The sequence below is a fragment of the Rhipicephalus microplus genome, chromosome 7 (assembly GCF_043290135.1).
Source record: "Rhipicephalus microplus isolate Deutch F79 chromosome 7, USDA_Rmic, whole genome shotgun sequence".
In the NCBI taxonomy this organism is placed as follows: Eukaryota; Metazoa; Arthropoda; class Arachnida; order Ixodida; family Ixodidae; genus Rhipicephalus; species Rhipicephalus microplus.
Window position 1 is genome coordinate 127,705,856 of NC_134706.1, and position 14,475 is coordinate 127,720,330.

Genomic DNA, 14,475 nt, shown 5'->3' on the forward strand with positions numbered 1-14,475 from the left:
TTAAGCTCGCCATGGTGCATCAGTGGCTGCGTTACTTGGATACAGACCCGAATGTCGCGGATTTTGTGACGGTTGCATCTTACAAGTTTTGAAGATTGGCCGCGTTGGTTCTTCGTACTTGAATCGGTACAAATAAAAAAAAGTAGTAGAAGGGGGAATATGGAAGCTTGCGATGAGAAATCCAACACAACCTCTGTTTTACGGTTCTTCCATCAAATTGGTATAGCGCATTAGGCTGAATTCGTAGGTACTGTTGGCTTTATTTGAACATGAAATGTTCTCCCTCAATCAAGTGAGCTGTTAATGAATATTAGGTGCTTCACGTGGTGATGGCCGTGTGGAATCATGACAATATCTTCGGTTGTTTTTAGGGGCAGAGCTCCTCAAAGCGGCCCCCGTTCATCCTTCATAGTAGTGCGTACCTTGTCATACGCTTTGACCTGCAAGGTGGTGCGGGTGGGAGATTTCTCCTGTGCGTTGTTCATTCATTCACAAAACTTTATTTGTGTCCTGAAGCCCGGCCTTATCAAACCGAGGCGGGCCGCGTTCACGTCGGTACCGTAAAGCTGAGCCTTGTGGCGTCATCGTGGACCTTCTGGACTGCCCGTACTTGGTCTTGATAAAACGCGCTTCATACCGTCGTCTGCCAGTGAAGCCATTATTCTTCGGGGTCGGTGAGAGTCACGGGACCGCCCTCCAGCATGTGTCTGATCCCAATGATGCCATCGCACGCGTCACACTTGTCTTGAATTTCACTTTCAGGGAGAATTTTATGTAGGAAATACGGAGGTGCGGTAACTTCTGGTTTGCGGTAAACGTAGCTTGACTGCCTGAGCCCGCTTCAATTTTGCTTGTGGCAGTGGGAATTGCCTACGCCCCAAGTAATATTATTTTGTGATGTTGTAAGTGATTACATTATCTTTATAGCCACCGGAATGATAGTGGGCATCGGATCGGGTCTGACTGGCTCGGCAAGCGAGTCCTCGTGCCAGGTCATTCGTCACCTCATTGAGGCTGACCCGAGTTTCGTCCACTTGTCCCATATGCTCAGGAAACCATCAAATTTCGGTATCGATAGGATTGACTTTGTTCATAAGTTTAACCACAGTCCCAGCGACATAGCCCTTGTCGAAGCTCGTAATTGCTGCTTTGAAGTCGCTGTAGACGTATGACCATTTTCTGTTCCTGATAGCTAAAGCAATCGCGGCTTGTTCGCAACTGTGCAATCCTTGTTGAGTATAGTCAGGGCATTTCATACCTCTCCCAGGCTGTCGACCACCACAGCCGTGTAGGCATCTTGGCCTTTCACCCGGGCTGCGTCCACGTCAGCCGCCTTTTGTCCTACCTGTTCGATTTCTTTCAATAAAACTTTCGCTCTCGCTTTTCGAGTGCTGACATTGTGTTTCGGATGCATGTTTCTCGGCAGGGGAGTGGTTCTGACCACGTTTCTAAGCTTCGCGTTCAGTTCGACCTCGACCTCCTTCGGGTTCTTCGATCTATTGGGGGCTGATCCAATTGCCCTGAGTATCAGCCTACCCGCACGTGTCCTAGTTAGTCTTTCCTGCTGCACCGTCTGCTGCGCTTCAGCCATTTCTTGCATAGTATTGTGCACGCTTGAGCTCATGAGATTCTCGTTCGACGCATTGGTGGGTATACCTGAACAATAAAAATTCGCAGCGTGCGTGTCAACTAAAAGCCGAATTCTCCTGCCTCTCATTCCCCAATAGCAGCCATTGGCATGTACATTGAGCACTATCTGACAAGAAAGGGTTTCTACGTTATATTCGCTGAGCGTAATCTCCTTGTTTTTAGAAAGGTTTAGCGAACGTTGGGCTGCAGCATCACGAATACAGGGAACTAGTATATACCATGTACTCGAGGTGGTTAAAGGTGGGAAGTAGACACGAAGCGCAAGCCGTAAGAAAGTGTGCGTGTGCCACCTCTCGTTTAGTCCTTGGAATGTCCGCTGAATCGCGGTGCTTCTATTTGTGAAATATAGTATGAAAAGATGCGAGATGGTGGAACTTGGTGTTGACTAGATGGATGAACGGACACACAGATGGATGCATGAACGAACGCATGGATGGCTGCACGGATGGATGGATGCATGGACGGACGCAGGGGCGGATGCATGGACGAACGCCGGAATGGACGCTCGGATGGACGTGCGGACGCACGAACAGACGCACGCAAGGACGGGTGCATGAACGGTCCCACAGACGGACGCATGGACGGAAAGAAGCAAGAACGAATGGACAGATGGATGAATACAGTGATCTAGAGTATACCATGAACTCGAGGTGGTTAAAGGTGGAAAGTAGACACGAAGCGCAAGCCGTAAGAAAGTGTGCGTGCTGTTACAAAGACGAGATGGCAACACGGTCCCGAAGGCGCCACTTCTCCGAACTCCGCCGACACGGTCACCAGCCGTTGGTAGCGTGTGTTACTCAGCTCGCGACTGCTTCTGCGCAGAGCTGATAGACGAGCGGACGAGTCGACGGTGAGCTAAGGCAAGGTTTATGTACAGCATAGAGATAGAGGCGTTACAAATTCGGCACTGGGGCCGACAGCTTAGGGACCCGAAGAGCCGAGATGTCTTCTCTGACACATAGGTCTACTGTTGGTGACGCGCCGCAGGGCTTTTTTTTGTAGGCACCGGGTGGATCTTTTGAGTAAACAAATGTCCAACTAGAAGCGCCGCTTCGCAGGGGCGGATGCATGAACGAACGCCGGGATGGACGCACGGATGGACATGCGGACGCACGAACAGACGCATGCACGGAGAGGCGGATGGTCACACTCTAATGGGGCCCGCTACTGCGTGTGGTTGCAGCCAAGGACGGGTGACGTTCCCACGCATTGCGTAAGACTCGCCAGACTGGAAGGCGCCGATTGGTGCGCGTGGTTGCAGCCAAGGACGGGTGACGTTCCCACGCATTGCGTAAGGCTCGCCAGACTGGAAGGCGCCGATTGGTGCGCGTGGTTGCAGCCAAGGACGGGTGACGTTCCCACGCATTGCGTAAGGCTCGCCAGACTGGAAGGCGCCGATTGCTGCGCGTGGTTGCAGCCAAGGACGGGTGACGTTCCCACGAATTGCGTAAGACTCGCCAGACTGGAAGGTGCCGATTGCTTCAATGGGCTCGTGGGCTGAGGGAGCTCGCGGTGCGTTGCGTGACAGACCGACGCCGCCACTTGATGACGTCGTTGAGTTGATAGCGTCAGGCGGGCTCGAATGCTGGCCTTGACACAGATTGGCTTTTTCAGAGGCATTGAGGTTCGGTGTGGACTTGCAGGCGTAACAGTGTGCCACCTCTCGTTTAGTCCTTGGGCGGCACTTCTATATGCCGAATATATGATGCAAAGATACGAGTTGGTGGTACGTGGAGCGTTGACTAGGTGGACGAATGGACACAGACAGATGCATAGACGGACGCACCGATGGCTGCAAGAACAGATGGACGCATGAATGGACGCAGGGGCCGATGCATAAACGAACGCCGGGATGGACGCACGGATGAACGTGCGGACGCACTAACAGACGCATGCACGGAGGGGCGGATGGTCACACAGACGGACGCATGGATGGACGGAAGCAAGAACGAATGGACGGGCGGATGCTTCGCCCCACTCTGTATGATTCACCCCGTGAATATGCTGCCATTTTTTGTATGTTTGCACAAGTGTACACTTGTGTTGCGATTTGCCAATGAAGCTAAGTTGGAAGTTAGCGCTCTGTCCTATTGTGCCAGTCTTCTCAGCCATTTATTCTTAACCCTAATGCGCTATACCAGTTCAAAGTCGCATTTCGGGGTAGTCGAAAAGGTAGAGGGCAGTGTGCAGTGCGAAGTCAGCGCACGTTATAGAACACATGGTTAAAATTTGTGCAGCACTCTACTACGGCATCTTTCATGATCATATCGCAGTCTTCGGACGTAAAACCTCATATAATATTATAGTACCAAAATTTATAAGGTAGGGATTGCAAACCACCTTTTTGCATGACGTGCCTTGCAAACCCACCGTATGTGCACAGCTACTCATCTACCCGAATACGCCAGACCATTTGGCTACGCAGCGCAGCCTGCTACGATTTGTGTGCTTCGTATGAACTTTATTCTCATAATACGTAGGATTAGCTTCATCTATGTTTATTAACAGTTTTTCAAGGTTACAATTGTCAAGGGGGAATGTGCTGCTAAAGGCAAATGAACTGCCTCACAATGACCCTACTACCCAAGCAGTGCTCAACAGGTTTGTTTCTTATCGTTGCATATATTTATGTAACCGGTATGGCCGCACTTTTTGTAGTACATCCCCTGTAGGTATACCTAACTGCCCGCCAGTCTTGCATCACCTTTCATAGCTTGATTTTAGATGCGGAGCATCTTATACTCGCGCCTTGTAGTGCGCCGTCCGCACCGCTTCTCGAACATTCGACAGCTGACGCGCGCGCATGCGCCGTCGCGCCGTCGCCCACTCTTCCACCATCTGTGCATCCCTTCCTCCTCTACACACCGCGCGCGCTTCACTCCTCCACCATCTGTGCACCCTTCCTCCTCTACACACCGCGTTCGACATCTACAATTCTCCTGATTCTCCAGTGGACGCGCATGTGGCGTCGCGCTTCGAGAACATTCAACAGCTGACAGTGCATGCGCCGTCGTGCTGTATATATACTCAAGGTCGGCGCTCGATCGCTCAGTTGCCGCTCGTCGGTTGGTTTGTACGGCGCGTCGACGTCCAAGGTCGCGGTGAAATGAATTCCAACGAATCCACAAACACAATGATCGACGTCCCTTCGACCAGCGCCGCCCTTTCGCATACGTGTGTACGTGTTCACTCATTTAACACCCCCTCCTACAACCACGTTGACCAATTTAGCCATCGACCCAAGTAAGTCGCAATTTAACACCCCATTTCACAACCACGTTAACCAATTTAGCCATCGACCCAAGTAAGTCGCACTTTAACACCCCGTTAACCAATTATATGGTCCGCATCCTCCTCAGTGTTCCCCCCAGGGAAGCTTCGGGCAATTTTTTTTGTTTTCGGCAAGAAATGCGCTGGGGCTGGCGTGACCACCAAGCCCCACTACAAAAAATTACGCGCCCCATCTGCCTCAATTTGGGATAGTGGTGTGCTTCAGCCCTCAGCGGAAGGCCTCGGCGCGGGACTCCGGCCTCAGTGAACACCGTAAGTCCGACACTAAGTAAGACGCAGAACGTTGCTTTTTCAACCTAGGGCATTCAAAGCGATCTAATGCCTGGCTCAAGGCCAATGATGCTTGATTTCAGCTAATGCCAGCACAGCGCTGAAATATAATACTTTCCGATGCGATGTATTTATCGTAATAGACGCATACACAGTGCTGTGATTCAGGCGCTTAAGAACTTCAAACGGGTGAACTGAGAGAACGAAATAACCTCTTGCTGGAACATTTAATGATTGTCAAAATAAGCAAGCAGTTACTGTATGTAAGCACACGCACGAGAGGCAAGTGAACGGAGAAAGCTGAAGAAAGAGGATGACGACGTTGACAGATGGACTCGCGCGTTTAACCAACACCACCTAGACTATTCACAAGGCCCGTTCATACCCCTCTCCCCAGACGGCATACGTCACGCTAGTTGTCCGATGTTATGACCGGCACAGCAAGAAGGTGGCTTGCAAAGGACGCTCATCGGCGTAGCGATCAAACGCTGTCCGCGTCCTGCAGGAACGCGGAAGGCGTCTGTGTGCGCCGCAGGAAATGCACATCAGCGTCTCTGGGACACGCAGTCGGCGTCTAGCGCGTGCACGGACGGCTATAAAAGGAGCGTGTTGGGAATGCGCTGTGCTCTCTCTCTGGATTTCGCTGGCCCGCTCATCTCGAGTGCGCTCTGGGCCCTTGTGATGGAAAGGCGCGTCTGTACGCTCTCGTTGCAATGTACCTCTCTTGCAAATATGTAAATTAAACGTATCTTCTTCTTGTTCGTGAGACGCATCGCAAGAGTCGTCCTTCGCCGGATCCTGGATTGCAGCCTCAACCCCTCCCCGGGCATATCACCGACTGTCCAATGGCCGAGGACGCGTAGCTCAGGTGGTGGTGTTGGTCACCCCGCGCACTTTTTTATCCCGAACGGCGGACAAGCTACGACAGGTTTGCCTTTCATCGCTACCTGCTTCGCTGGTTAGACTGCGTCAGGCTTGGTGCTGCATCGCACTGCTCTGAGTCTTCATCCGTTCCCACGTGTCCTATTTTATTGGTGTTGTATTTGTGAGTATGTGATCACACATCGATCAGTGCGACATGGGACGTTGTTGTGTTCCCGGGTGCCGCGGCAATTATGAGAGTGGTCCCAAAGTGCGTGTTTTCGCATTCCCCAAGGATGAAGCTCGGAAGAAGTCTTTGATAAAAGCCATTCCGCGAAAGAATTTCACACCAAGCATACACTCCAAGGTGAGAAACTGCTGAAGTTTGTTGTCTTACCGGCTCTATCGCATTACTGGCGTTCTGGCTCTGTTACTGTTGAATGGAGCGAGTATCGTGAGTGGTGATGGTAGTTTTGTCGCGCTTCAGGTAGGGCAGTGCGGTAAAATAGAGCAGAAATACTCAGGCTCGTGTCAAAGTTCCCATTAGCCCGTTTTGTATGAAAGTAATGAAGTCACTGCTATGCTTGGCGCAGGTCTGTGAACTCCACTTCCTCGAGGCTGACTTCATCACAAAGCTGTCACATTTTAACGCAGCGTCGGGACGGACATTGACAGTCGACAGTGAGAGGGTGCGCCTAGTGTCAGATGCTATACCATTGGTGTTTCCAAACTGTCCGTCCTACCTGAGCACGAATCGCAATCGTCGAGAATCTCCTGTCTCGAAACGAGCTTGAATGGAAGACGAGGCCTTGAGCAAAGCGATTAAGGACTCTATATGCGCAAAAAAAATGTGAAGAGGAGAGAAATGCTGTGTCCTCTTTCGAACTCTTAAGAGGCAAGCTTTCTGCTGTATGCAGTAATGATTTCTGGACCATCAAGGCCAACGATCGTTGTGTGATGTTTCTCCGCATCGAAGATAATCCTTCACCGCACGTGAGGTTTTCCGTCACTGTGCTTGCTGATCTCTCACTTGCAGTCTCAGCAGGTATGATCAAGCTGGTTTCATTACCTTGCGGAGGCGCAGTTCCACACGCAGTGCGCGACATCCGGACGTTGTCCTCACTGCACCAGCAGCTAAAAAACCACATGACTGAGACGCCTGAAGTTGCAAGTCCGTCGAAAACAGCATCAGTGTTGCAGCATATCGGCTCCTTATTGAATGAACTGTACCAAGACAGTGACACGACCGAAGAACACAGTGCTTTGTTTTGTTTGCTAAATGAGCAAATAGCTCTCGCACTCGCTGCCCCCATTCGTCGCTACAGTGCTGAAACATTTGTGTTTTCTAGCATCCTGCTCGCCATATCTCCGCACGCCTATAACTTTGCCAGATCAGCGTCGACGTTGACTTTACCCCATCCTTCAACCCTGCGCCGCGTTTGTTCCAAGTATGGAGGCAATCCACTGAAGGAGCAAAACGAAGCGAACTTCCTCTCCTACATTCGAGAAAGAGTGAAGTGCATGCAGCTGCACGAAAAGACGGTGACGCTAATGGTTGATGAAATTCATATCAAGCCATACTTCGATTATAAAGGGGGCAGCATAGTTGGATCTGCAGCCAATTCTCAAGAGGCAGCCACAACCGCTCATGTTTTCATGCTTCTGTCGCTCTTGTCATCAAACAAAGATGTGCTTCACGTTCTTCCTGTTGCTAAAATGACTGCCGAAATTCTACATGAGTTCTGCAAGAAAGTAATTTTCGAAGTGGAATCTATGGGCCTCAGGGGCATTGCTGTAATTACCGACAACAATTCCCTCAACCGGAAAATGATGTCGTTTTTCTCAGAGAAACAGGAAGTAAGCATTGTATATCCTCATCCAGCCGACAACAATCGGCCTCTGTTTTATGTCGTAGACCCTGTGCACATACTGAAATGCATCAGGAACAACTGGATGAATAAAAAAACGAAGGAATATGCTTTTACTTTCCTGAAGTGAGCCTGTCAGGAATATTGTCCAACAAGCCGCCCAGAATGAAAGCAGCATCATTTGATGCCATACGGCAGCTGTATGCACTGGAGCAGACATCGCTTCTCAAGCTTGGCTACAAGCTAAATTCCAAGGCAATCAATCCAACACCTATGGAGAGACAAAATGTAAAGTTGGTGTTAAATGTCATTAATTCGTTTGTATCAAACACACTTGAGACGCGTGGCGATGCCCTTGAAACCACATGTGCCAGTTCAACAGCGCTGTTCATAAACATCATATCGACGTGGTGGAAAATCGTCAACGTGAAGACCCCTTCGAAAGGTCACCGACTGAACGACACCCTTCAAAATCCAGTGAATTCTACGGGGGATCAACAGATGGTTTTCCTAAGTGGCATGGTAAACTGGCTGGATGCTTGGAGCAGCGTCAACATGAGCCGTGGCTGCTTGACAAGGGAAACACATTCTGCGTTGAGACTCACTTGCTACTCCCTTGTTGAGCTGTCGCGGTACTGTTTAGAAGAACTGAAGTTCAAGTATGTCTTGCTGGGAAAATTTCAAACTGACACTCTTGAAGATCGCTTCGGTCGCTACCGTCAGCTTGCTGGTGCACAATATCATGTTTCCGTGAGGCAGCTTCTGGAGTCTGAAAAGAAAATTCGTCTGCAAAAGCTGCTGATTCTTCCGCAGCCAGACATCAGCAGCGAAAGTGACACAGAAGTATCGCAACATAACTTCTCTGTGCACATCTCAAATGATGAAATTTACAACCCAAAGCATGACATGGAGGTCATTGCTTATATCGCTGGATATTGTGCTCATTCAGCTCTGAAGAAGCTGTCATGCGCATTTTGCGGCAGCGTGCTCGTCCTGGAGAGCAGGAACATAGAGGTGGAAGGTAACACAATGATTGACAACTTGTCAAGAGGAAGCTTAAAGTTTCCGCAGCCATGTACTGTGCACATGGTGCTGGTGACAACGCTTGTTGTCGAAAAGCTCACCAAGGGAGAAAATGTAAAGCGTTCCTCGTGTCGAACAACCAACGTGGCATTGTAAGCTCCATTACCACATAACTGCTAGGAGATGTTGAGCTAGAGACTTGTGAAAATGGCCGTACCTCTGAGACTATGGTGCGGCATGTAGTGCGTGTTGCAACAAATGTCGCTCTGAACAACTTTTGTAGACTTCGAAATGACACCATTCAAAGCACCGCACAAAAAAGGCAGCTGACAGAAAAATCAAAACCTTGAACAAGAAATGAGGTAGGATGGTTTTAGCCTTTCGTCCTAATAAAACCACTTCTACAAATGCATTTCTGACTACTACAGTTTGATCACTTAAGTGTAAAGCCAGGCGTAAACAAATCCAGACCGCGCAGGAACAAAAAATAACAAAAAAGAAAACATCGGCTTTCAATAAGTGCCCACAGCAGATATAATGAGAATGGGTGGCGACGACGGCCGGGGTGCAGGTGGGCAACTAGTGTGACGTCACGCTCTCCCTGGAGGGGCCTTGTCAATAGTCTAGGTGGTGTTGGTTTAACCCATGTGGATTATACTGTGTGTGTAAGGCATTCTTTTAAAGACGATAGTCTTTCTGGGGACTTTCGACTGAAGAATTTTGGTCTGTCTGTCTGTCTGTCTGTACATTTGTCTGTTTGTCTGTCCTTAAGCTACCTCAAACGGCACCAAACGGCCAACTCCATCCGCAGCGTCCACCAATATTGCTCACGGTTTTGAGATCATAGCTTTGCTATTGTCCATTAGGAAGTAGTTATTGCGCATATCTGATGCGCCACAACAACGCTTCGATGTTTTGTATGTCTGCCTTTAAACTATAAGAGGCACACGCAAGTAACTTTAAGGAAGGTAGAGTGTATCGCGCCACGCTGACAGTGCAACGCGATGCTCAAAAAGGTGTTTTCAACGCTTTGCTACGACGTCAGGGTGGTGGCACCTGTCCGTCGCTCTACGTTCTACACCTTATCACCTCCGAGACTGGCGGATGGCGCTTGTGTCTAACGTGCCTCGATGCGCTCGTTCGCCTCCGCTACACGCTCGAAGTACTCTAACGCAGCGCCTCCAGAATACCATTCACGGATTTTCTTGCGCAGAACATCAAATAAATATTTTGTTCACTCTCTCTAGACGCAAGACTATCGTTTTTAGACGACATTTGCGGTGTAACATGCAGATTTGGAACCAATTTTTTTATTACAAGTTCTCGTGGGATTCAAGGACGCTGGGAAGACAACATGCAGAAACCCCTGCAGGAAAGCGCGGTCGTCGTTAGCCGAGTTTGCTTATGGTTAAAGTACCATTTCGGGGTCGATTAAGTATCAGCTTGTGTCAGTCGACGTGAGAGATCGAAGACTGTGGCAGCGTGGTGTTGACACTAGTTCAGTACATTAACTAACTCTTTAGGAGCCACTGTAGTCCACGTGTCTAGTCAGCCCACAATGTTCACAACTGCCGAAAATTCGCAAGCATGTGGAGCCATCTCGTAACGCTTCGCACACCACGCGACCAAAGTAAAGTTATTTTGCTTCCTTCCTTTCTTCCTTCCTTCCTTTCTTCCTTCCTTCCTTTCCTCCATCGTTTCTGTTTTTCGTAACGCAGGACTGCAACTGAACTCATCGAAGTGCCACTTCGGACGCCTACAAATAATCATGCTAGGCCATCTTGTGGACTCCTCTGGCGTACGCCCTAATCCTGATAAAGTTAGAGCTGTGCAAAACTTCCCCGTCCCGATCAGCACGAAGGAAGTCCGAAGCTTTTTAGGTCTATGCTCTTCCGACGTTTTGTAAACAATTTTGCGGACGTGGTCCGACCTCTTACGGACTTGCTAAAGAAGGATGTTTCATTCTCTTGGGGCGCTGTGCAGGCTTCGGCGTTCTCCAATCTCATCGCGTTGCTCACAACACCACCTATTCTGGCCCATTTTGACATGTCTGCCCCAACAGAAGTCCGCACTGATGCTATCGGCCATATAATCGGTGCTGTTTTTATCTAGCATCAAAGCGGCTGCACCCGTGTTATCGCATATACCAGCCGTCTGCTCTCTGCGGCCGAGCGGAACTACTCTATCACTGAACGGGAATGCCTTGCTCTAGCTTGGGTGGTTGGCGAATTTCGGCCCTACTTACATGGTCGTCGTTTCACTGTGGATGGATGGATGCTATGAGCGTCCCCTTTATAACGGGGTGGTGACAAGTATGCCACCAGGCTCGACAAAAAAAAAAACCTTTTTTCTTTTTTTTTTATGTTGGCCTAATGCCTCTACTTCGATAAATTCTATCTTAATGGAAAAAAGGTAAATTTTCAGCTTAAGTTCTCTGCCATTTACGGCACACTGTCCATATTTTATTTTTCCAATATTTATTTTTGTCCTTTCTCTCTAATTTTCTGCCACCAATACTCTAACCGTCTCTTACTTATTTCAATCGCGGGTGTGTTCAGCTTTCCATTGTTGTCCCTAAAACCCAAGGCTTCCTGTAGGCTCGTGCCCAAACGTACACCTGGGTGGATATCTCCACATTCAATCAGAACATGCTCCGCCGTTTCCTTATCTTTCCCGCAGCATGTGCATTGTTCTTCTTCTTTACTGAATCTTGCTTTATAACTACGCGTTCTAAGGCAACCCGATCTCGCTTCAAACAGTAAAGCGCTTCCCCTTGAATTATCGTAAAATGCCTCCCTCCTTATTTCATTTTTGCCCTTTCGGTAGTTACTCAAAGCCGGTTTTTTCTCCATAGCTGCCATCCAGTAAATCCTCTCCGCCTCCCTGACTTTTCCCTTAACGCTCTTTGTTGACATATGGCTCACAATACCAGCCGTATATTTACTAGTGAGTCTTCTAGTTCTTTTTCTCCACTGTGTGTCCACGCTCTTCCTATACAAATAACGGAACACCTTCTCTGCCCATCTACTCTCCTTCATATTTCTTAGCCTTTCTTCGAACCTTATTTTGCTCTGCGCTTCCCTCGCCTCAAAACCTGCCCACCCCATATCGCCCTTTACAGCCTCGTTTGTCGTCTTCCCGTGAGCACCCAACGCGAGGCGTCCCACAGTCCTTTGATTTACATCCATTCCCGATTGCACCTCTGCCCTCATGCACACCACTGAGTTCCCAAAAGTAAGCCCTGGAACCATTACACCCTTCCACAGACCTCGAAGCACCTCATACCTATTGTATCCCCACAACGCTCTGTGCTTCATTATTGCTGCATTCCTCTTTCCTTTTGCTGCCGAGGCTTTTTCCTGTACTTCCATGTATCTATCACTCTCATTTACCCATACTCCGAGGTACTTGTATTCACTTACCCTCGGTATTTCTTGGCCTTGTATGGACACCGTCTGATCACAGGGATCATTGAATACCATCAAACCACACTTCGTTACACTGAATCCTAGTCCAAGAGCTTCACCTTCCCTTCCGCATATATTCGCCAGCTGCTGTATATCATCTCGACTGTCCGCAAATAAGACGATATCGTCCGCATAAAATAAACCTGGAAGCTTCTGCTCAATCATCATGCCGCCCTGTTTGTGTGACAGATTAAAACCAATGTTGCTACCTTCTAGCGCTTTTTCCATACTCACCATGTACAGCATGAATAACAGTGGGGACAAAGGACATCCCTGTCTCAGACCCCTGCTAACCTCAACGTTCTCTTTGCTACGCATTCCTTCCCACTCTATGCAAACTGTATTTTCTCGGTATATCTCCCTCAAAAGCTGTATACAGTCGTCGCCCATGCCCATTCCTTTCAATATATCCCACAAAATTTCCTGATTAACGTTGTCGTATGCCCCAGTGATGTCTAGAAAAGCCACGTACAAGGGCCTATTCTCTATTTTAGATATTTCTATACACTGAGTGAGAACAAACAGGTTATCGTCTAACCGCCTGTCGACTCGAAATCCGTTTTGAAGTTCTCCCAAAATATCGTTATGTTCGGCCCATGTTTCTATTTTCATTTTTACTGCTTGCATCGCCAACCTGTATAGCACCGATGTAATGGTTAGTGTTCTATACGAGCGAATCTTGTCCTTTTCTCCCTTGCCTTTATAGATTAAGTTCATTCTACTTTGTCGCCAACTGTCCGGTATTTGTCCGTCCTTTAAGCTTTTTTCTACTGCTTTTAACAATGCTTCTTTAGTGTTATGTCCTAGTTCGTTAATGAGGCTAACGGGAATCCCATCTAAACCCGCGGCAGTGCGCTTTGGAATTTTTCCTTCGGCCTTTTTCCAGTTGAAATTATCTAGTACTAGCTCTTCCTCTGTTGCTTTCTCCGCCACACTTTTACTCACCGGGGAGATCCCCTGGACGCTCTTTTGAAACGAATCGGCTGTTACCTTTTGGATGTAACCTAGCGCTTCGTACCCTTCCAATTGATTTCCTCCTTCATCTAGAATATGTTGTTGCGTTGTGACAGACTTCCTACCTAGCGCCTTTATGTGGCTCCAAAAAATCCTAGGCGCGGCCTCCTTTTTTTCGTGTATCTCTGTCATCCAGCGTTCACTTTCACCTTTAATTTTTGCCTCTACCAATTTCTGTACAAGGGATTTTTTCTCCAAATATATTTCCCATATTTTTTTGATTTCGTCCTGCGGCCGCTTCTCCTTTTTTGCCTTTCTATGCTCCCGTGATGCTTCGCGTCGCTTCTCGATCGCCTCCCGGATTTCCTTGTTCCACCAACTTTTTGGCTTCCTTTTTCCTTTCCAGCAAACGGTTTTCTTCTCTTTCCCTATCTCCTTCGTCATTAGATGTAACAGCTCCCTATACTCCCAGTCCTTGCCTGGTATTTCGCCTACTTCTTCCTCGACTCTTGCGGCTATATTTATTATTTGTTTGTCATTTAAATACGAGCTGCCAGGCTTTGATTCCATGCTCATATTTTTAGTTTCGTATCCCATTTGTAATGTTATTCGTTTATGATCACTACCCAAGCTGTTAATGCCTTCCTCGTCTATCCTCATTTCTGTCAGTTTGTGGTAAATTCCTTCAGTCATGAGACAATAATCAATACTTGATTGCTTGTTTCCGACTTCCCATGTGATCTGGCCGTCACATTTAGGCCCCGTGTTAACTATCTCCAGACTATGTTGCTCGCAAAGATCTAGTAATAACTTCCCATTGGTGTCTGAATATCCGTCAAGGTCATGTATGTGGGCATTCATGTCCCCTAGAAGGATGATTTCGGCCCCATTACCAAATTCCTTAATATCCGCACTCATGCAATCCACTATCTCCTGATTCTTTTCTCTGCAGTTATTCCCCGTCCACAAGTAGGCTACCCCTAGCCACGTTTCCTTTCCACCTACTGTGCCCAGAACCCAGAGGTGCTCTGAACACGTCTGTTTCACTCTAACCCATTTGGCTCCGCGGTGAATTAGCATTCCTACACCCC

At 48.4% G+C, this 14,475-nt stretch overlaps 1 pseudogene; it reads right to left on the reverse strand.

Annotated features, from left to right (window-relative positions):
- Positions 1-5,063: 5,063 nt before the first annotated feature.
- Positions 5,064-5,217, reverse strand: LOC142767968 (U1 spliceosomal RNA; annotated as a pseudogene).
- Between the last annotated feature and the right edge of the window lie 9,258 nt (positions 5,218-14,475).